This window comes from Gopherus evgoodei, chromosome 1 (genome assembly GCF_007399415.2).
Source record: "Gopherus evgoodei ecotype Sinaloan lineage chromosome 1, rGopEvg1_v1.p, whole genome shotgun sequence".
NCBI classification, from domain to species: Eukaryota; Metazoa; Chordata; order Testudines; family Testudinidae; genus Gopherus; species Gopherus evgoodei.
The window spans coordinates 342,189,821-342,214,201 of NC_044322.1; the positions used below are offsets into that span (position 1 = coordinate 342,189,821).

Consider the following 24,381-nt stretch of genomic DNA (forward strand, 5'->3'; position numbering starts at 1 on the left):
GGAAGGTTGGGGGAGGAGGGAAGCAACGGGTGGGGTTGTTGCAGAGGCACCCCCCATGAATGGCATGTAGCTCATCATTTCTGCGGGATCTGACACGGAGCAGCTGTGCTCTCTGATACACTGATTCTCTAGTACACTTGCCCCATATTCTAGGCAGGACTGACTCTATTTTTAGAAACCATAAAGGAGGAATTGACTCGGGGAGTCATTCCCAGTTTTGCCTTTGTGCCTCCGCCGATCTCAGCCAGGGGCACCCATGATAGCAGCAGACAGTACAGAAGGACAGATAACCGTCATCTCATTGCCAATTTACACCAGCAGCAGACGGTACAGAACGACTGGTAACCGTCTCTGCTATCATGCAAAAGCAAATGAATGCTGCTGTGTAGCTCTGGAGTATCGCCTCTGTCCGCGGCATCCAGTACACATACGGTGACTGTAAAAAAAAAAAAAAAAGCTGAACGGGCTCCATGGTTGCCGTGCTATGGTGTCTGCCAGGGCAATCCAGGGAAAAAGGGCGCTAAATGATTGTCTGCCGTTGCTTTCCCGGAGGAATGAAGGAATGATGACATTTACCCAGAACCACCCACGACAATGATTTTTGCCCCATCAGCCATGGGCTCTTAACCCAGAATTCCAAGGGGTGGGGGAGACTGCAGGAACTATGGGATAGCTACGGAATAGTTACCCACAGTGCAATGCTCCAGAAATCGACACTAGCCTCGGACCATGGATGCACACCGCCGAATTAATGTGCTTAGTGTGGCCGCGTGCACTCGACTTTATACAATCTGTTTTATAAAACCTGTTTATGTAAAATCGGAATAATCCCGTAGTGTAGATATACCCTTAGACTTGTTTACTAATACCAGGATGCTCCGGCTGATCTTAGCTAGCCATCCTCACGCCATCATACTGCTTGTTATGATAATCTTCCATTCACCTTCCTTATTATGCCTTTCTCTCAGACGCCAGTGGGCACATGTGTGACCCTGCGAGTAATTTTTGTTTTTACTGCTGCCTTGTGCGAGTCCGCGTTACCATGAGCTTGCCCCTGAACTCCAAGTCCTTCCTGGACGGGCTAATGGGGAAGCCGGTGATGGTGAAGCTGAAGTGGGAGATGGAGTACAAGGGCTACTGGTGTCTGTTGACGGCTACATGAACATGCAGCTTGCAGACACAGAAGAATACATAGATGGTGCATTGTCAGGGCACCGTGTTGAAGTTTTGATAAGATGTAACAACGTCCTGGACATCAGAGGTGTAGAAGAAGATGGAGAAATGAGAGAATACGTTTGTATATTTGTGGACAATAAAGATCAGTTTCACACACACACACACACACACACACACACACACACACACACACACACACACACACACACACACACACACACACACACACACACACACACACACACACACACAGAGTTACTTATATCAAGCCAGGCCTAGAACGTTTAATTTAAGAAATGGTTTTTAGAACCTACAATCACTAATTTGTACTTAAGGAAAATTAGTTAGATCTGATAAACTTTCAGGGATGGACCAGACTGGCTGACTAGACTTCTTAAAGTACAATATTGACGCGTAGCATTTTGCTTTAATAACAAGCAAGGCAGATGTATACATCTGAGATATTTCACAGACAACTAACTTTTCTTAGTGCTCAAGTCTCAAATGTAGTAATAAGAAACATACATATCTTGTTACAAATAGTATCTGAAAATAAAGCCTGGAACAAAAAGTCACTCCTTCATTTTATGGGGTTAGAACAGGGGTAGGCAACCTATGGCACGGGTGCTGAAGGTGGCACGCGAGCTGATTTTCAGTGGCACTCACACTGCCCGGGTCCTGGCCACCAGTTTTGGGGGACTCTGCATTTTAATTTAATTTTAAATGAAGCTTATTAAACATTTTAAAAGCCTTATTTACTTTACATACAACAATAGTTTAGTTCTATATTATAGACTTATAGAGGGAGACCTTCTAAAAACGTTAACATGTATTATTACTGGCACGCGAAACCTTAAATTAGAGTGAATAAATGAAGATTCGGCACAGCACTTCTGAAAGGTTGCCGACCCCTGAGTTAGAAATACACAAAAGATATAAAAACAGGCTATGGCACTGTCTCCTATGTGAAACTACATAGGATTACCTCTATATCCTTCCTAGCAAATTTACTTGTATGCACCTCTAAATCTTGAATATACAGGCCAACCAGAAGAGGTGGGATAGTACACTTGCACTTTACATTTTTACTCAAAAAAGTTCTTAGAGGCGGAAAAGCCACATCATGTTCTATCCCCAAAGATCATTTTAAAGGCAGTCTGTTTATAGTTGGTTAATTTGCTCTGTTAGCTAACTTTCCATGTGGACTAGCCTTGCTACACTGAATTTTGGTTGTAAAATTTGGCAATTGGTGCTGTATATGTGCAGTGATGTTGATATTGTAGGTGTTTTGGCATCGTCAAAGCTGAAAGCAGTTTGAATGTAAGCCAATGATTCAAACACATTTCTAATTCACAAAAGGAAGACTGGCTAGCAAAACAATTTCCTGTCCTGTTTGGCTTTGGATTCAAATTGCAGGGGCTCTTCATGGTGAACAAGTCCATTTAGTTGGACTATAAAGCCATGACACTTGTTACAGACTGTGCAGAAGTGTCAGAGTTTTATTGTGATGTTGATGTATTTGCTTAAAAATAGATTGTTTTGAAAAGGATCAATATTTAATTCAGTCATATTTCCCTCTCCAGTAACATCTGGTGTATAATGCATTAGAGTGTAGGTGGATCCTTAATTTTGCATGTTTGTTTCAGTGGTACAAGGGGTGGGTGAGTCTTGGAAAAAAATCACCAAAAAGTATTATGTAGTTTATGGACAGTCCCTACAATAATTTTTAATTGCCCTTTACATTTGAACTTTGCTTTGCAGTATATCAGCTGTTCCAAATACAAAAACTATCCCAGTACTTTATCATCCCCCTACCTGGGCTATTCCTGCATAAGGGACATAGGGAACTGCAAGTTTGCACTCTTGCGCTACCTCTTTACTGGAGAGTTAACTTGTTATCTTATCTACACTTGAGTTAATTCCTCTAAAGTGAGAATGGCTATGCTTCAAAACAACATATTAGCTGCACAGAGTGACCAGGGGAGGGATAGCTCAATGGTTTGAGCATTAGCCTGCTAAATCCAGCGTTGTGAGTTCAATCCTTGAGGGGGCCACTTAAGGATCTCAGGCAAAAATTGGTCCTGTTAGTGAAGGCAGGAGGCTGGACTTAATGACCTTTTAAGGTCCCTTCCAGTTCTAGGAGATAGGTATATTTCCAATTATTAATTATCAGCTGACAAATTGTGCTAACTCAGGCTGTCACCCATGCCCCTGATGGGCCAGCCAGCTCAAATTAAAAGTGCTGCTGTTGAGTTGTGTTGCTCCAAACTCAGATGCTGTCCAAACACAATAGCCCTAAAGTTATAACTCAAGGTAACTCTGCAGTGGGGACAAGCCCTCAGAATTGCCTTTATTTTTCTCTTGGAGATTTGAGGAGGCTCCATACCACCAAATGTACTATACTCAGACAGAAGCAGAGATTTTGCTATGGTGCTGATTGTCTTGATTCCCGTGATATGATCATTATTTAATTACATTGTATGTGAATAAGGTATCAGATACCAACATAGGAAAAATTTACCTGCTATGAATCAGTTTTTTTCTGCAGTTCTGTTATTTATTTCTTGTAAGCAGAAATTGGAGTTTTAAGCTAATACTACAGCAATTTCTTTTAATGTACAGTAAGTAATATGTAATTTGGAGAGTTCGCCTATTATTCAGTTGCTTTTGACCAAGAACTAGTCCTTAGTCCTAGCTATTGTATGGTGTTTATGTGATTTTCTCAGGCTTCCCTGTCATGATTCTCTCACATAAGGTAAATACTGCTCATTCCCAGTGAGAATGCTCTTTTACAAGATTCTAGAGATGTTACAAATGTCAATTAGCTGCTTTGGATTTTGAGAAACATAAACAGCATTATCTATTTCCTCTGATGAAACCAGCTATACACATGTTCAAGGTTCAGTCTGTGGAATAACTATCAATTTATGTACTACAACTATTTTCTTTCAACAAATTACTTATTTTTTCATAATAATATTGCAGAGTTAGACCTGTTCAGTGAATCTCTGTTCGGTTAATTTGTTTGAAGAGTTCTTGATGATGCATGACTAGAAAAAAAGGAAAAGTAGCTACTCTTAAGATACTGTAGATTGTTTTAGTATTTGTTTTGGAAATTCACGCTACCTGAAAGCCTCTGAAATGCTCAGGAGGAATGAATCTCAAAATAAAAAGTGGCTTTTCATGTGTTGCCTTATTGAGTTACATTAGGTAGTTTCCCATATGTACTCAAGGGCTCAATTCCACCCTACAGTATGTCTCTAGTGAATGACTCAGAAAGCATTTCATTTTGAATTGGTTAATTTACAATGTCCCACTGAGGCTTCAGTTGGATCAATCATGAGAGATGGTCTGAGGCTCTTCAGCTTCATTTACTATAATCTTTCACAAATCCTCACCATATTTTGCAGGAAACACAAGCCTACTATAATTCTCCTTTATTGCTGTAATTTAAGGATCTATGCACTCAAGATGGCAACTTGTATAATATTTTGGAGACAATTCCACTGATTTGATGAGAGTTTACAGATTAATATCTACACTCATGTTCCTAAAGTGGTGTGCCATAAGTAATCTACATGAAAGAGACATCAGTTTAATATATGTATTGGACAGTATCTCAGATATATAAAGCCTGCTAACCCTCAGCACACAGTGATGGAAGATGGAGCATATTGATTCATTGGTTAATATTTGAATGGATAATATTCTGGCCAAAGGCAGGTTGGTAGAAAATACTAATAATTACCATATGGGCTTTAAAAGAACAATGTTTACTGTTTAAGTTCCACAAACATATCCCAACATTTAAGAAATCAATTAAACTAGGGGGTCTTTTTTGTAAATCACTGCATAGTATTGTGAACTGTAACAAAATATCCTGCTCTGTTTTGTTGATTTTCATTGTCTGTTTAATTGTCACTTCCCTACATGATTTACTAATAAAACAAAATGTGCTCTGGTGTACTTGTCACAGTACAAAACCTCCTCGAGGCAAACAAAGGCACCAGGGAAGAAATATGTCAAATCTGGAGTAGTGCCCCTGTTAAAAATGAGATATTGCCTACTGGTAGCATTTCAGAGGTAACAATGCTGAGACATAAGTAAGGTTTTATGTCTTCCACAAACCATAAACAAAGATCAGAGATGTAGTGTTTTTCAAGCATTTAATATAATTTCTAAGTCTAGAAAAATTTGCACTTTAATACATTAAATCTCAGTCCAATTTATTTGCAAGTTAATTTTCTTAGGGTACTCACTGTTAAAATTTACTATTTGGTCTTGTGTTTTTAACTGTGTTACCAATACGAGGGACTACTTTATTACAGCAGTTGAATCATTTAGGAAGGCAAGTGTCAACAGTGCAGTAGGTTGTATATAAGATAGAAATTACAGTCATCAAGACAAAGTAACATGGGCTCTTCACAGGCAATTTTTGTATTTTTGTGCCCTAAGGATAAAGAACAAATCCCTTAGCTTTTCAGGAAGGCAGTGTAATGAAGTAATCTTTCTTAAAAGTTAAGGGTTTTTCTTTTTTAAATTGTGAAACTGGGAAATATAACTGGACAGGAAAATAGTGTTACCTCCTAATGAAGGAGACACATCACTACATTATATTCAGCAAGAAAGCATCATGTAGAAACATTTATTTCATAAGATCAAATTAGACAATATTTGGGAGTATTATTGTTAAGAATTGTCATTTTGTGGCTGTTGCAATTATATTTGCTTTCCCTCTGTCCCCCCCCATCAATTATATTCAGACTTAACAAGAAAATATACTTTCAGTTCTAAAATAGTTCTAATTTTTGGCTATTGGTACTTTATATACATATATTAAACATGTGTTTTACAACTCATGTTAACTCTGACATTCTGTGCAGAATTTGAACTTTAAAAAAAAAAAGTTTTAAGGTCTATGTGATCACAGTGGAAACCTTCTGAATATGAATGGATGGTATCTGGATCAACACAGTGCCTGAAATGATCACTCTGAGAGGTGTAAACTAACCCTATTCCTCCTAATGAGGTATTAATGCTGAATCCTGATCATCATTTAGCTAGCTGACTGCTGCTAATTTTAACAGCTATATCTAGCTAAAATGCTAGTTGGATATGATTAGTTATCATGGGCCCAACAGATCTACATTTCCTGGGTTAGTATTAGAAAAAGCTATACCCTTGTCACAGGGCTTAGCAATCTGCTGATATTACTGCTCTAGTGGCTACTTTGACATCTACTCTGGTGGGAGGCCCCTCTTCCCTGAGCCATGTGAGCTGGGAGAAGAAGAGTTTCAGAGATGAGCCAGGCCCTTGTGCCAAGGAAAGCAAAGTTGGCAGGAGAACACAGAAGTAGCATTTCTGCAGCAACCCCCTGCCCTAGCAATGATCCCTCTTCCACTCTCTGAACCCCTGCATCGCAGCCCAGAGCACCCTCTGTAGCAATGTGGCAACTCACTGGTGCGGCGCCTCCTGCTGCTTGTCTCAGGAATTAGCTCTCCAGCCTAAGGAGTGCCCTCTCCAGGTCAGTGTCCCACTTGCCACTGGCCCTGTGTCCCTCCCAGACTCCAGTGCCGCTTAACCTTGTGTGCTGCCTCACAGATTTGAGTCACCCCTCCCCAGGGAATCCCCAACAAGGGCCGTCCTTAGCCATAGGCAGAATAGGCAGCCGCCTAGGGCACCACTAGGTCTGGGGGCACCACTCTGCTGGGAGCCCGGACAGACAGGAAGCAGTGGACCGTGTAAGGGCAGGGCTGCTGGGTCCTAGAAAGAGCCGAATACAGCACAGTCTGAGGGAGGGGATTGGCTGCTGGTGTCTCCCCCGGCGTGAGGTGAGGGAGGCTCGGCGGCTCTGGCAGTATCCTTTGTTGTCCCCCATAACATCCATTCTTTGCCCTCCTGCCTCATGGAGCACCCCACCTTTCTCCCTCCTCCCACTGAGCACCCCGCTCTACCCCCTCCCCTTCCTGGCTTCCTGGCTGCCTGCTGAGGAATGAAAGTGAAAGTAATTCACTTCCTCTGCAGGCAGCCAGGATTGGAATGGTCACACAGGACTGCGCTGGTGATAGCCAGATAGCAGCATGTGCAAAAAATCAGGACAGGGAGTTGGGGTAGGGTGAGCATATGTCCCACTTTTATAGGGACAGTCCCAATTTTGAGGTCTTCTTCTTATATAGGCTCCTGGTGCCTATATAAGACAAAGCCCCGAATATCGGGACTGGGCCTATAAAATCAGGACATCTGGATCTGGTCACCCTAGTTGGGGAGCGCATCTCTCCCCCGGGGGGAGCTGCACAGGGCAGGATGAGCTGCTCTGGCTCCATGGGTGCCCTGTCCCTGAGATCAGATGCTGTGCTAACTTCACCATGGTCCATTGGGCTGGCGGTGGTGTGCATTGGCATGTGATCGGACCTGAGGGTTTGCTGCTGCTGTTGCCACTCTGCACCTCAAGAGGTGGATTTTGGGGTCCTGCAGTTTTCCACCTATCTCCTCCTCTACAGCAGCTGCTGGACCAGCAGGCTAGGGGGTGAGCCAAGCATGAAAGCAGTGCTGTGTTGCCATTTAGATTGTAATTTAACAAATTTGTTTGCCAGAAATGCTTGCTAACAATCCTGAATTCAGTTTCAATTTAAAAAAATATCAATATCTTAGCCAAAAACAGAAAATTAAGTTGTTGACAATTACTTGTGACAAGTTTGGTATGAGGACAGTAGTGGGCCAGTTTTCATCAGAGAAACAAAAAATGTTGACTGACTTTCCTGTAGCCCTGTTACTGCTAAATAGAGCCCTCCAACAACTGTAATATGCTCATCTCCTTACTAGTGTATAGAGCAGGGGTTCCCAAACTTTAACAGCTCGCAAACCCCTTTCACTAAATTGTGAAATGTCATGAACCCCCTCCTAAAAATGAATATTTTCAGGGATTTAAGTTTAAATTTCCTCAGTGTGATGGATGCCCCAACTGCCTGCCCTGCTCTTCCTGGGGATCAGGCTGGGGTTCGGGCTGCCAGCTCCCCAGCTGACGGAGGCAGGGCTCAGGCTGCCGGCCCCAACTGCCCAGTCCCACTCTTCCTGTTACTCAGGCTGCCAGCCCCGCACAGAGCACTGGGGTTCAGGTTGCTGGCTCCCTTGCTGACCGCTGGGACTTGGGCTGCCAGCCCCAACTGCCTGGCCCCACTCTCCTTGGGGCTTGGGCTACCAGCCCCACGCGGAGCGCTGGGGTTTGTGCTGCCGCCCCCCGCTCTGACTGCTGGAACTCGGGCTGCCAGCCCAAGCTGCCCGGCCCCACTCTTCCTGGGGCTCGGGGTGTCTGCCCTGCAACCGGGTCCCACCTGCTGTCTCCAATGCCTGGGGTCCTCTGGCCACCATTAGTGAATTTTTTCTGGCGAACACCCTGTAAAATTCTGCAAACCCCAAGGGTTTGTGAACCCCAGTTTGGGAACCACTGGTATAGAGCAGGAGTCAGAAACCTGCGGCACACGTGCCAAAGGTGGCGTGCCAAAGGTGTCATGCCAGCTGATTTTTGATGGCACACAGCTGCGGGCTGAGCAGCTCAGCTCGCCGCTGCTCTGGGGTTCCGGCTGCTGCCGCATTGCCAGCTGGGGTCCTGGCCGCCGGTCCCACTCAGCACCCGCTGCTGGCTTGGGGACCCCCAAGGAACCCCAGGCTGGCAGTGGGCTAAGCAGGCTAGTGGCTTAGACCCCGGCTGAGCCACTCAACCCACTGTCGGCCTGGGGTTCCATTCACTCAGCTCGTAGGTGGGCTGAGTGGGACTAAATTCAACGAAATAGGAAAACAAGAGGAACTAATGACAAAGTGCAAGAACCTAGAGAGCCTCCTGAAGCACGATGATAGTTTTGATTTAAATGGACTTGAACTATACGAAGAATTGAGTACATTGTCATCAGTGTTGCCACATTCAAAATCAATGATGGGCATTGTACAGTTTATTCATACCAGCAAACTTGATATATATATATATATATATATATATATATATATATATATATATATATCCTAATGTGTACATTGCCACTCGTATTCTACTGACAATTCCTGTAACAGTAGCATCAGGAGAACGGAGTTTCTTAAAACTAAAGCTCATTAAAAACTATCTCCGCTCTTCAATGAGTCAGGAATGCTTGACTGGTCTTGCTAGCCTTGCAATCAAACAAGATATCACTTTGTCTTTGTCATACGATGACATTACTGCTTTTGCAGCCAAAAAAGCCAGAAGGATTGCTTTTAATTAAAAAAAAATCCTTGTTTCAATACCTCTTCATATACATTTCCAATAAAATGTTGACAAATTAAAAAAATTATATGATTTCCATAATTCTGTCAAATCAGAATTTTTTCTATAGTGCTACTTCTTTAGTGCTAGTCCATCAGCATTACAGTGTGCTTAATTAAGTTAAACTGGTTTTAATAACATGCATGTGGCAAGTTTTCCAATACTGTAAGCTTATGTTTGTGTTGCTCAGAGCAAGTCAGGCACAGGGGCACCAGTTTAATAATCCCGCCTAGGGCACCATAAATCCTAAGGACGGCCCTGTCCCCAACCCTCTATCCCCGCCTCACCTCAGTCTAGGGCTACTGCCAGTCTCCCATCTAGCCCCCGCTCACTGGGGCAGACTGCAGTGTATAAGCCATTTATCATTGGCAAAGGGGGTTTGGACCTGCTGCCTTTGCCTAACCCTGACTGCACCTCTGCAACCCCAGTACCCTTCCCGGCTTTCAGCAAGGCATGCAGCTTGGGGGGTTTTCAGACTGGAGCTTCCCAGCTCCTCTGGTCTTCCCACAGCCCTGCTCCACTCCAGGTACCCTTTTCTCCAGGCAGCCCCATCCTTCTCTCTCCAGCAAGAGAGAGACTTTGCCTGAGCTCCTGGCCCACAGCCTTTTATAAGGCCAGCTGGGGCCTGATTGGGGCATGGCACCAGCTGAGGCTGTTTCCCCAGTCAGCCCAGCCTTTGGGTCACAGCCCCAGCCCTCTCCCAGGGCCAGCTGTAACCCTTTCAGGCTCGGAGCAGGTGACCACCCTGCTACACCCTCCTAGACCCCAAACCCTTCATCCCTGGCCCAGAGCCTGCACCCACAACCCTCCGAGCCAGCCCAGTGAACATGACTGAGTGAAGGAGGATGGGGAGTGCGAGTGACAAAGGGAGGTGGGGATGGAGTGAGCAGGAGGTGGGGCCGCCGAGAAGTGGCGGGGCCTCGTAGGAGTGATATGGCAGGGTGCGGGGCAAGGGTGTTCGATTTTGTGCAAATAGAAAATTTTCCACCCTATGGACAGCTTGTGTGGAATCAGGAGCGGTGTGAGGGTTTTTGGCGCCCTAGGCGCAGGGCTGGCTCGCTGGTTCTGCGGCTCCAGTGGACCTGCTGCAGACGTTCCTGCGAAAGGTCCGCTGGTTCTGCGGCTCTGGTGGACCTGCGGCAGGTCCACCGGAGCAGACTGCTGCCCTTCCAAATCCTGGTGCCCTAGGCGACCGCCTAAGTTGCCTAAATGGAAGCGCCGGCCCTGTGTGGAATGACATAGCCAGCTTTCTGATTTGCCAACAAATGGTGAAGAAATAGGAGCGTTAAAAGTATCATATTAAGTTCATCAGTTAGACAAAGTTCAGGTTGTTTGCAGACCTGTTTTCAGCAAAACCCAAAGAAGCTGAGGCCAAAGTTCAGAGACAAGTTATTGACTAGGAATTTTCAGATCCACTTTTTTCCAAGTTTCATGTGGGGAACTTATCAAAATTGTTTGTTTTGATAGTTTTAAATCAGTTTTATTTGAATTCCCCATTGTTAAAAGTGAAGCTGGTAGTGACAGCTGAGAGAGCTGATAGATAAGTTTGCCAAACACTTTCTGTTACAAGACCTGTTTTCAGTTGCTTATAACATTACCTAACTTGAACTGTTCAAGCTAAAATTAATCCCTCCCCCACACCCAATCATCTGTTTGAAAAGCAGAGATTTAAAATTTGAGGGTTAGTTCTAGGGTTTGGGGGATGCCTTTTGCTGTCCTCATGAAAACCCGCCCAGATATGTCTGTTATAAGTCTCTGAAAATTGCCATTTACACATGTTCGTTTTAGGCTAGCTGCTAAATTCTCTGAGTATTACATCTGCAGTGAGGGTACTCCAGCCTCGTGGAGCTTTTACGTGCCAACTGCAGAGAGCATGCTCCCATGGCCAAAAGTCCCCAAATTCCTGGGGCTCTTTAATTTATGGGAGAAGCCTAACTTTTAGATGCAGCTGTGGGGTGAGCTGCCATCTCATATGTACTGATCAGTAGTCACCTAGCTGTGCCTCGTCTTTAGAGGAGTATAGGTCAATGAGTTCTGATGGCCCACTGTTGCAAAGGTCTGTTCCCTCAGGCTTTATTCCTTCTTACAATAAGGATGAGGAAGAAAGATCCATCCTCTCAGTGATGGAACTGGATGTATTCTGCAATAATTTATGAATATTGTATATTGACCTTGCTATTGGGATGTTTACTGAGTGAATGTATTGGTTTAGTTTAATAGCAGCTTTATGGAAAAATCAGGAAGGGAAAAGAACGGCTTGAGTTGAAGCCAGTTGAAGGTTAAGAGACAAGAAATTCCAGGCTTTTTGATCACTATATACACCACTGGTCAGACTCTCGAAGAGAAGAACGGCAAGTGTTGAACACAGTCAGACCTGCTGAGTAAGCATGGTTGATATACAAGGTACTATAGCCCAGTGCCTGAGTTGGGTGGGAGAGCTGAAACATTCCACCCCAGAAAAGGTAAAGGCATGAGATCTGACACTTGTGGGGTTGCACTCAGAGAGACCAGCAAGAGGATGGATATGCAGCTAGCCTTGTTAAGTGTGACACTCTGATAACCAGGAAGTGGGATATGTTTGAAATCCCATAGCTAGAAGAATTTAAAACTAGTTTGGATGAAACACTCAAAAATATTATGCCTAAAAATCCTAAACATGTTGGCCATGGAATGGACCTAGCCCACCAAGTCTAATTCTTCAGATTCAGTCATAAAGTGTGCTTTGGAGCACAAAGCTTTCCATTAACAATGGACTTCTTTTTAAATCACTACCTATACTATATGATCATTTACAAAAGGATGTCTGATCCTGAGAGTTTTATTTTATTTTCCCTTCCCATATCTGATCTGGAATTGCTTTTGCATATTTGGGATTGCTGGTATTAAGTCTTAATATGTTTCTAGCAGAGGTATGAAGTGCAGCATAACTATTTTCTGCCCTCTTGTTTTCCTTAACTGATTGTGTGCTATGCTGGATGGAAATAGCAGTGTAATACTAGGGGTTTCTGTTTTTAGTAAATGTCCCTTAATACAGATAATACAGCCAAAAGGACATTATAGCAGATATATATAGTATTCCTCACTAATAAGAACGTTAGCAGCAGTGCTGTGAAATGGTGAGTGTTTGATTGTTTTCCTGCTGGGTTTTGTTTGTTTTTGCTTCCTTTGGTGTGAAGATTTTTGTTATTACTTTCAAGTGAGAGGGTGGGAGGTGTCCTATTCTGTGGGTTTTCTCCTTAGTGTTTACTGTTCTATTTTCAGTGGTCTGAAAGCCAATCTGATAAGTACCTCAGTATGCATAACCAGTATTCAAACACTGTTTCCTCCAGTAAACTGCTAATTTAAATACTAACAAATACATGATTGATTAGTAAAAGTAATACAGCTCAAAGTTAATAAAAGTGTCAGCATTCCAGCTGTGGGTAACCAGAATGCACTGAACTCTGGCCACTCCTCCTTTGGCCCTCTCACATCTGCCCAGGTGTAGAAGTCAGAGAGGATAGGTCCACACTGCAATTAGACACACGTGGCTGGGTGTCCTAGAGCCTGGGCTTCAGCTCAAGGCTGAATATCTATGTCACAATTCAACAGCCCCTTAGCCTGAGCCCAAGCCAGCTGGCACCAGCCACAGGTTTTTAATTGCAATGTAGACATCATCATAGAAGATGAGGGTTGGAAGGGACCTCAAAGGGTCATCTAGTCCAAACCCTTGCTCAAAGCAGGACCAATCCCCAGATAGATTTTTACCCCAGTTCCCTAAATGGCCCTTTCAAGGATTGAACTCACAACCCTGGGTTTAGCAGACCAATGCCCAAACCACTGAGCTATCCCTCCCCCCTTCAGACATACCCCTCCAGACTTCGGGGAGGTTTCTGCTCCCACTGTACTGCCTGAGCATTGGAAAATTTGTTGCTCAGAGCAGAAAATTACTACATAAACACTGTGAAATTTATAGGTTCTCAGTTACAGATGGGAGGGAAAACCCAACAATATATTTTAGGCTTATTAAGGCAGAGTAATTATGGCGCTTTCACACTGTGTTCTGATCAGTACTCACCTACAGAAGTTCATGTGAAGTGGGTAGTGAAATTGTTATCTCAGCCCATACTTTCAGGAAGAGAACTCCTGAAAATTGTCAGTTTCAATAGAAGTTGCTCCATTGAACCAACCAATACATATTTTTCACTACGCTCTTCCACCCCATCTTTTTTTCCTGCTTTGTCTTAAATACATGGGACCAGATTCACAGCTAGAGTAAAATAGCACAGCAATTTTCCCTCACTGAGAATCTGGCCTTTTGCTGCCAATAGTGGTGCTGATTCAACAGGCTTTCTTTTGGCTTTTAATTTCAATTTTGTAACTGTTTGGGAACTTTTAAATATTTTCCCTTTTCTCACAAGGGGAAAAATATCATACTCATTATTAAACTACACCAGTGTCCATCTTTCAACTGAATTGATGTGAACTACTGTGTAAACTCCTTCTTCTCTGTATGCTTTATGCTATATCATGTTCAATCCTTTGTCTTTGAGAATAATCTTATAGAAGTGGTGAACTGTATTTGGGAACTGATCTCAATATATCTGTAACATATCTGAAGGTACAAAGGATAAGGTAGAAAAACCAGAAATCATTTACTGCTATTAGTAGACCTGATCCAGCAAGTACTTACATTTATAATAACAACTAGCTCTTATGCAGCTTTTTTCACCTGTAGATCTCAAACATTTACTTATGTGAGTGGTACATTATCTTCAGTGGGGCTACTTCTGTGACTAAAGATTACTCACATAAATACGACTTGTCGGATCAGTCCCAAAATGAATGTTTTCAGCCATCAGCTCTGATTTAATTTAAAATTATCTTTCAATCACATATTTCAAGAGTAATTTAATTTGAAACAGCCAGTGTTGATTTAGGAGAGAGAAGTTTATCTTGGTAACTCTCTAAAGTTCTTTAAAGATATTATTGTGTTAGTTGGTGAGGGATCTGCTGTGGGTATTATATACAGTACATATTTTCAAGTTGACTTTTAGACAGGTTGTGATAAGGAATCATGGAATAAGGATAAAGTAACTTGTTGAACAGAAAACTAGCTGCGAAACAAGAAACAAGGAGTGGCTGTAAATGATAAATTCTCTAGTTGGAAAGAGGTTGCCAGAGGGGTACCTCAGGGATTGCTTTTAGGACCATTACAGTGTACATAATTCATTTGGATGAGAATATCAAAACATCAAAATTAGTGGATTTTATCAAATTTAGAGTTATAATAAGGAACAATGCAAGCTCATAAAAGAACCGAGTCCCCTCTTAGGTTGTTGAGCCAGTAATGGTAATGTTAGCAAATACATAATGTGTCTGTGGGCAAAAGACCAAAATAGAGATGTTACCAGGGGAAACTGCTGCCAGTAACTATTATATTTGTTTACAATAAATTAAAAAGAGACTTAGGATTTTGTAGGTAAAACCTCAGAGCAATCATCCCAACCAGTCAAACAAGACTACATAAAGGGAAAACAGAATAATGGGCTATGTCAACAAACAAAATACAACCAAAGAAGTGATAGTTACTCACTATGCAACACTAGGGCAGAGCACAACTAGAATACTGAGTTAAGTTGTGATCATCTTTTTGTAGGATATTATTGCTGTAGCACAAATCAGGATGATTGTAGGGTTCAAGAATACTTGCCATGTGAAAAGGTTAGTGACGTTTATCCTCATTGAGGAAAGAAGATTTCCAAGCAATTCTCTGCTTACAGGAAAGCAGAAGTTAATTTGGGGTTCCTTACTGTCAATGTACTGAAAGATTTGGTTAGATGGAGTCCCATGCTTAACTGGTGTGGGCCAGTATCATAATGATAGCCAAGACTATGATCCGGGGCCTAATCTCACTTTGATTAAGACGGGAGACGGGAGAGATTCCAGAAGACTGGAAAAGGGCAAATATAGTGCCCATCTATAAAAAGGGAAATAAAAACAACCCTGGAAACTACAGACCAGTTAGTTTAACTTCTGTGCCAGGGAAGATAATGGAGCAAGTAATTAAAGAAATCATCTGCAAACACTTGGAAGGTGGTAAGGTGACAGGGAATAGCCAGCATGGATTTGTAAAGAACAAATCGTGTCAAACCAATCTGATAGCTTTCTTTGATAGGATAACAAGTCTTGTGGATTCAAGAGAAGCAATGGATGTGGTATACCTAGACTTTAGTAAGGCATTTAATATGGTCTCGCATGATATCCTTATCGATAAACTAGGCAAATACAATTTAGATGGGGCTACTATACGATGGGTGCATAACTGGCTGGATAACCGTACTCAGAGAGTAGTTATTAATGGCTCCCAATCCTGCTGGAAAGGTATAACAAGTGGGGTTCCGCAGGGGTCTGTTTTGGGACCGGCTCTGTTCAATATCTTCATCAACAACTTAGATGTTGGCATAGAAAGTACGCTTATTAAGTTTGCAGATGATACCAAACTGGGAGGGATTGCAACTGCTTTGGAGGACAGGGTCAAAATTCAAAATGATCTGGACAAATTGGAGAAATGGTCTGAGGTAAACCGGGTGAAGTTCAATAAAGACAAATGCAAAGTGCTCCACTTAGGAAGGAACAATCAGTTTCACACATACAGAATGGGAAGAGACTGTCTAGGAATTAGTATGGCAGAAAGAGATCTAGGGGTCATAGTGGACCACAAGCTAAATATGAGTCAACAGTGTGATACTGTTGCAAAAAAAGCAAACGTGATTCTAGGATGCATTAACAGGTGTGTTGTAAACAAGACACGAGAAGTCATTCTTCCGCTTTACTCTGCGCTGGTTAGGCCTCAACTGGAGTATTGTGTCCGTTCTGGGCACTGCATTTCAAGAAAGATGTGGAGAAATTGGAGAGGGTCCAGAGAAGAGCAACAAGAATGATGAAAGGTCTTGAGAACATGACCTATGAAGGAAGGCTGAAAGAATTGGGTTTATTTAGTCTGGAAAAGAGAAGACTGAGAGGGGACATGATAGCAGTTTTCAGGTATCTAAAAGGGTGTCATCAGGAGGAGGGAGAAAACTTGTTCACCTTAGCCTCTAATGATAGAACAAGAAGCAATGGGCTTAAACTGCAGCAAGGGAGATTTAGGCTGGACATTAGGAAAAAGTTCCTAACTGTCAGGGTAGTTAAACACTGGAATAGATTGCCTAGGGAAGTTGTGGAATCTCCATCTCTGGAGATATTTAAGAGTAGGTTAGATAAATGTCTATTAGGGATGGTCTAGACAGTATTTGGTCCTGCCATGAGGGCAGGGAACTGGACTCGATGGCCTCTCGAGGTCCCTTCCAGTCCTAGAGTCTATGAATCTATGAAATTCAGGGTAAATGCACTGGTTTGAATTGAGTTACTTGGATTTACACTGAAGTAAGAAGCAGCAGAATCTGGCTATACTTGCTACTGACAATGAACCTGCTAGGGGTTTGGTGCCTCTGACGGTATAGAGGTTCTTTGTCAAACTTGTCACTGACACAATAACTACCAAATGGTATGTCTGATATTTGAGCTTCTAGGAGAAGCTGTAAAACTTACAAAATGAAAAGATTTAAGCTAATGCAAAGTTTTGAGAAAATTGCACAAAAGCTATTCACACTGATGAAGGGCTTAGGAGCCAGTTACCATAATTTATATAAATGGAGAAATTAATATAAACCAGAGATATAATATAAAACAGCCATTTTCCCAAAAGAGAATACACCGCTAAGTAAGGCCTGTGAAACCAGCAGTGCAGAATGAAGGTGCCAGTCTAACAGATTTTTATAAAGCGAAAGGTATAGTGAAAGACAGCATTAGAAAGCTGGTAAGGATGCATTTAAAAATAGAAAGTGAGTGAAGTGCAGATATGCCAAACCCGCAAAAAAACTCACAGAAATTGGGCTTTTGGGGGGCTTAATTGGCTTGTGAGTTGCTTGTTGGCTAGTTTTTGGCTTGTAACTTGGGGCTTGTAGCTTATTGCTTCTTTTTTCTTTGATTAGCTCCCAGCAAGCAGGGGCAAGGTGGGGAGAGAGTTGGGGTGCACAGCGGACCCACCACAGTCCCAGACTGCACATTGGAGGGACCTAGTCCCATAGAGTGTTCGGGTTCTTAGGGTTTGGCTTGTTTTGGCCTTGTTTTGAAATAGGATTAATTTGATATTTGGCTTATTGTGAAAGTCGGGGTGCTTATTTACCACCTGAAAGTTGGCAGCTGTGGTGAAGGGGCCTGGGGAAGTCTTAGAAAAGTGAATTTTCTCTTTTATGACTGCAGTGGTAAGGTAGCTTATTAACATTTTCTATTTATATTAACTCCTGGTGCCTGTTTACTGTTGTTAAATCCATTTGCCTTAGAGCATTGTATGTCATATTGTTCTCTAAGGAGCACTTACACATCAGCTGTAAATAATTCTCTTTACACAGTGACAGTGAACACCCTTAAACTGCCAATACATTATGTATCAGCATCCCCATAACCCCGTCCTTCAACTCACACAGGCATCACACATTACACAAGGGATCTCATTCAGTGTTTTGGGGAATTATGCAGATTAGAGGGTATATTCATCTCCCAGTGCGCTGGAATTTCGAAATGTGTGATTTCTATTAAGTTTATTGGGACTTCTATTCATAAATCTATGAAATGAAGATATACCACAAGCAGAGTCTAATAATAGGCCTCTGAGAAAGTTTTAAACAATCCTTTAAAAGTAGGACATTAAAAAAAAAAGAGATTAAGCAGAATTTTCAAGGTTTTAGAATAAATTTGTTAAATCTGTATATTATGGGCTCATTCTTGCAAACCCTTCCAAGCAAATTGCTTACTACTGTAGTCAGTGTGCTTGGTCATAAAACACTACATTTATAAGTGTATTCACAATCTGGCCCAGTCTAGTTCATGTCTGAATTCCAAATCATGTAATGGATCGGGAGTTGAACTCATAATAAATTATTGTTTTTATATATAAAGATAAAGTTTATAATTTTATATCCAGTAAAAGATTATAAAGTAGATATTAAAAGTCCTGCAACCTGATTCACACGGATGTAATGGTCTACCTACAGTGGATTCAGTTACTCTGTCTAGGCCCTGGTTTGTTTCTGAATACCAGAATAGTTAAATATTTTACTTACAGAGTCAATTAAACTGTTGTCTACTTATTCATCTCTTTCATAAAGTTCATGTTAGTTTATGGGCAATATTTTCCACATTACTACGTCCACTGAAAGGCTTTATTGTTTAATAATGGAGAAGTAATAATAACAGTAAAATAATCCCAGGGCTTCAATGTAAAGCTTGTATGTTGATAGGTAGAAGACTCCATCTGCCAGACTTGCTAGTCTGTCCTTTTTTCATAATATTTAATAATTTATCAAGTCATGCTGACCCTTAGCTGATTGCAAGAGCCAGGAAGTGTTTTAGAAGTCTGTTACGTTCTATCAAACTAGATGTGTGTTTTTCCCATGAAGCAGCGTGTAACCGTCCAGAAAAAATCAATCAGCAGCAATGTATTTTAGTTATGAGGATGCAGTTCACTTACAGCCATTCCTGTAACCCGTATTCACTCTTAGTAGTACTTAAGTGAGTAGTTCCATTGATTTTAATGAATGTACTCACCTGAGTAAGGAATGCAGAGGGAGGCCTTTACTGTACATTTGGATGTAGTTTTTAAAAAAAAAAAGTTTTAAATAGTTTTTATAGTTTAATAGTTCAGTTTTTTTAAAAAGGCAACTAAATGTTGATGTTTCCTTACACACATCAGTCCTTTTAGTGAGTATGTTATTAACACCGAATTCTTACATTCTTTTTTTAAATGCATATTTATGTAACAAAAAATTACTCAGGAAGGATTTTAATTTCCTTCCTACTGCTTTACAGAATTATAAAGCAAAGGTTTCTGAATCATGAAAAATGGTTGATAGTGATCCAAGCTAATGGGCTGAAATAGTCTTCAGTTGCAGTAATAAACTGGAAATAAAACATTCCTTCTTTCATCATAGATAAACAGAGATCATATTCAATGAAAGACATATTTTGCAATAAATACTATTTCTATGCACTTTGTGTGTACATTTAAATCTACAATGTCTGATTTTCAATAATAATTTTCAAAGGAGCTAGGAGAGATTTTGAAGAGCAAGACATGTACAGCATCATTTTTTGATATTTTATAGAATTTTTCATTTTTGTGCCTTTGGCTGTCACTCCCAAATATGTAATTGAGACGGAGCACATATACCTGATGCCCAAGGTTCCTAGCTCAGAAGTAACAAGAACACTTGGAGTCTTTCATTTTACATTCTTATCTAATATTAACCTTTTCATTCCTTGTCATATTTGGTTTAAATAAAAGCCAAGTCCTAAGCTTTCTGCTATCTGGTGTAGCATATAGAATGCTATTACAATTTTGATGTATATCTTCAAAACGTTTGGGGAGTATGCCAGGAATCTAGGTGTGCAAAAGAAATTTTTTTTTTAAATTTGCTTTTTAGAACTTCATTTCCAATTGATCACCATTACATAGTTGACACATATGACTCATGACTAATACAAAGACTTCCCTATGACTTTGTAAATTATGGCAGAAATGCATGTGTATCTCTGTGGGCTCATTAGTGCTCTTTAGGTACTCCCCAAACTCCTCAGGACACCAGGCTATATTCCTTTATACAGTGCAGCATCCTCCTCCATGGGGGCCACTTGCAGGATGGGGATCCATGCCCCCACTTCCTGCCTTCCCTTTCCTGTTCCTATTAGAATGCTACATGGAGCACATCGGAAATGTTGGAGTGGATGGGTATAGTTTGCTCAGGAAGGATAGACAGGGGAAAAAGGGAGGAGGTGTTGCCTTATATATTAAAAATGTACACACTTGGACTGAGGTGGAGATGGACATAGGAGACGGAAGGGTGGAGAGTCTCTGGGTTAGGCTAAAAGGGGTAAAAAACACAGGTGATGTCATGCTGGGAGTCTACTACAGGCCACCTAATCAGGCGGAAGAGGTGGATGAGGCTTTTTTTCAAACAACTACCAAAATCATCCAAAGCCCAAGATTTGGTGGTGATGGGGGACTTCAACTATCCAGATATATGTTGGGAAAATAACACCGCGGGGCACAGACTATCCAATAAGTTCCTGGACTGCATTGCAGACAACTTTTTATTTCAGAAAGTTGAAAAAGCTACTAGGGGGAAAGCTGTTCTAGACTTGATTTTAACCAATAGGGAGGAACTTGTTGAGAATTTGAAAGTAGAAGGAAGCTTGGGTGAAAGTGATCATGAAATCATAGAATTTGCAATTCTAAGGAAAGGTAGAAGGGAGTACAGCAGAGTAGAGACAATGGATTTCAGGAAGGCGGATTTTGGTAAGCTCAGAGAGCTGATAGGCAAGGTCCCATGGGAATTAAGACTGAGGGGAAAAACAACTGAGGAAAGTTGGCAGTTTTTCAAAGGGACGCTATTAAGGGCCCAAAAGCAAGTTATTCCGATGGTTAGGAAAGATAGAAAATGTGGCAAAAGACCACCTTGGCTTACCCTTGAGATCTTGCGTGACCTACAAAATAAAAAGGCATCATATAAAAAATGGAAACTAGGTCAGATCACTAAGGATGAATATAGGCAAATAACACAGGAATGCAGAGGCAAGATTAGAAAAGCAAAGGCACAAAATGAACTCAAACTAGCTATGGGAATAAAGGGAAACAAGAAGACTTTTTATCAATACATTAGAAGCAAGAGGAAGACTAAGGACAGGGTAGGCCCACTGCTCAATGAGGAGGGGGTAACAGTAACGGGAGACTTGGAAATGGCAGAGATGCTTAATGACTTCTTTGTTTCGGTCTTCACTGAGAAGTCTGAAGGAATGTCTAGTATAGTGAATGCTTACGGGAAGAGAGTAGGTTTAGAAGAGAAAATAAGGAAAGAGCAAGTAAAAAATCACTTAGAAAAGTTAGATGCCTGCAAGTCACCAGGGCCTGATGAAATGCATCCTAGAATACTCAAGGAGTTAATGGAAGAGGTATCTGAGCCTCTGGCTATTATCTTTGGGAAATCATGGGAGACGGGGGAGATTCCAGAAGACTGGAAGGGGGCAAATTTAGTGCCCATCTATAAAAAGGGAAATAAAAACAACCCAGGAAACTACAGACCAGTTAGTTTAACTTCTGTGCCAGGGAAGATAATGGAGCAGGTAATCAAAGAAATCATCTGCAAACACTTGGAAGGTGGTAAGGTGATAGGGAATAGCCAGCATGGATTTGTAAAGAACAAATCGTGTCAAACTAATCTGATAGCGTTCTTTGATAGGATAACGAGCCTTGTGGATAAGGGAGAAGCGGTGGATGTGATATACCTAGACTTTAGTAAGGCATTTGATACAGTTTCGCATGATATTCTTATAGATAAGCTAGGAAAGTACAATTTAGATGGGGCTACTATAAGGTGGGTGCATAACTGGCTGGATAACTGTACTCAGAGAGTAGATGTTAATGGCTCCCAATCCTGCTGGAAAGGTATAACAAGTGGGGTTCCGCAGGGGTCTGTTTTGGGACCGGTTCTGTTCAATATCTTCATCAACGATTTAGATGTTGGCATAGAAAGTACGCTTATTAAGTTTGCGGACGATACCAAACTGGGAGGGATTGCAACTGCTCTGGAGGACAGGGTCAAAATTCAAAATGATCTGGACAAATTGGAGAAATGGTCTGAGGTAAACAGGATGAAGTTCAATAAAGATAAATGCAAAGTGCTCCACTTAGGAAGGAACAATCAGTTTCACACATACAGAATGGGAAGAGACTGTCTAGGAAGGAGTATGGCAGAAAGAGATCTAGGGGTCATAGTGGACCACAAGCTTAATATGAGTCAACAGTGTGATACTGTTGCAAAAAAAGCAAACGTGATTCTGGGATGCATTAACAGGTGTGTTGTAAACAAGACACGAGAAGTCATTCTTCCGCTTTACTCTGCGCTGGTTAGGCCTCAACTGGAGTATTGTGTCCAGTTCTGGGCACCGCATTTCAAGAAAGATGTGGAGAAATTGGAGAGGGTCCAGAGAAGAGCAACAAGAATGATGAAAGGTCTTGAGAACATGACCTATGAAGGAAGGCTGAAGGAATTGGGTTTGTTTAGTTTGGAAAAGAGAAGACTGAGAGGGGACATGATAGCAGTTTTCAGGTATCTAAAAGGGTGTCATCAGGAGGAGGGAGAAAACTTGTTCACCTTAGCCTCCAATGATAGAACAAGAAGCAATGGGCTTAAACTGCAGCAAGGGAGATTTAGGCTGGACATTAGGAAAAAGTTCCTAACTGTCAGGGTAGTTAAACACTGGAATAGATTGCCTAGGGAAGTTGTGGAATCTCCATCACTGGAGATATTTAAGAGTAGGTTAGATAAATGTCTATCAGGGATGGTCTAGACGGTATTTGGTCCTGCCATGAGGGCAGGGGACTGGACTCGATGACCTCTCGAGGTCCCTTCCAGTCCTAGAGTCTATGAGTCTATGAGTCTATGAAATGTTCACCAAGCTATATCAGAAAATGGCAAATCACTGGAGCTAAATGTTTTGGCAAAGCGCTCACTTCTAGGATCAGTAGGTCTGCATCCAAGAGCCTTGCAGCCCCTGATCCATGTCTAGAGCTGGGTTTCTGGGGGCTGCTAAACATGCAGCTTTGCAGCAGGGAACTTGCCAGCCCCCAGAGTCCTGGCTGGAGCTAGGTCGTTGGGGATTGCTAGATTCTCAGCTTTGCCGCAGGGAGCCTGTCAGTCCCTGGAGGGGAGAGGGATGGGGGAGGCTGTTAAGCTATGGTGTTGCTACAAAGGTGGAAGTGGTGCAGTCACACCAGGACCAGAGATCATGGGGGCCCAACCAGCAGAGGATGCTTTACCTGTAGGCAGACTAGCAGCCCCCAGCTAGACTGCCAGGGAAGTGTTCCCATCCCCTCCCCAGCCTCACCCTGGCCCCAGCATGGGTAAGATCATGGCTATGGCTTAAGCACTAAGAGGCTTGGGGCTGCTCCTGACCACTGCTGGTGCTTTGGGCCCTGTGTGCCCTGTTGACCAGATAGCTGTTGTCCCCTGTCCTGGCCACCACCATGACCCTGGATTTGCCCTGTGGCCACGGCTTCAACAGTGAGGAGCTCATCCAGAAAGGTGTGGGAAGGAGGTGCACTGGGGTTTGTGATGGATGCTGGGGGCCAGGCAGTGGGGGCGGGGTGGAGGTAAAGAGTGCGGGAAGTCAGGCATGCAGGGGGTGTCTGGGTGCCACTGTGTTTGAGCTGAGTGGATCCCAAGGAAGGTTGCCGGGGCAAATTGGGTGCAGGTCCCCAGCCCTAGGGGGTGGAGGATAGGGAGGCTGGAGAGGGAGGAGCCCAACTTATTGTATGAGGGCCCTTTGGAGCCTTTTTATGCCACTGCAGTAAGCTCCCAGTCCTATGGCACAGAGCCTGCCAGTCTGTGGAGCCCTGAATGAAGCCAGGGCTTTGTGGGCTGCTAGGCTACCCGCTCCATGGCAGGGACCAAGCCAGCTCCAGGACTCCCTGCTGGATTCATGCTCTCCTTGTCATGATGCTGGAGCCCGGAAGTCCTGGGACTGGCTTACAAAGGTCTACTGTTCCAGGGCGTCCCCTTCAAACTGGCTGCCCTGGGACCAGGAACCTCACAGCTTCCAGACTCCCAGGTCGGCTAGCTCCTAGGCTTGCCTGTTCAGGGGAGAAGCTCAGGGAGCTAGCTGGTCCAGGAGTTTGGAAATCCTGGGGTTCCCAACCTTGGGACAGTCTGGATGGCAAGGCTGCCTTGGAGCCACAGGCCGTGGGAGCCCTGGCAGCAGCTCAGTGAGACTGACTGGAATGTCATTTTCACATTTTGTTTCAGAAACAGTGTGTTTCAGCATTTCCAACTTAA

The 24,381-nt window shown here is 42.7% G+C and overlaps 1 protein-coding gene and 1 pseudogene across 1 annotated transcript in view; both read left to right on the forward strand.

Annotated features, from left to right (window-relative positions):
* The window catches only part of RELN (reelin), a 484,263-nt gene that overhangs the window by 94,332 nt on the left and 365,550 nt on the right, over nucleotides 1–24,381 (forward strand).
* LOC115647870 lies at nucleotides 983–2,494 on the forward strand (annotated as a pseudogene).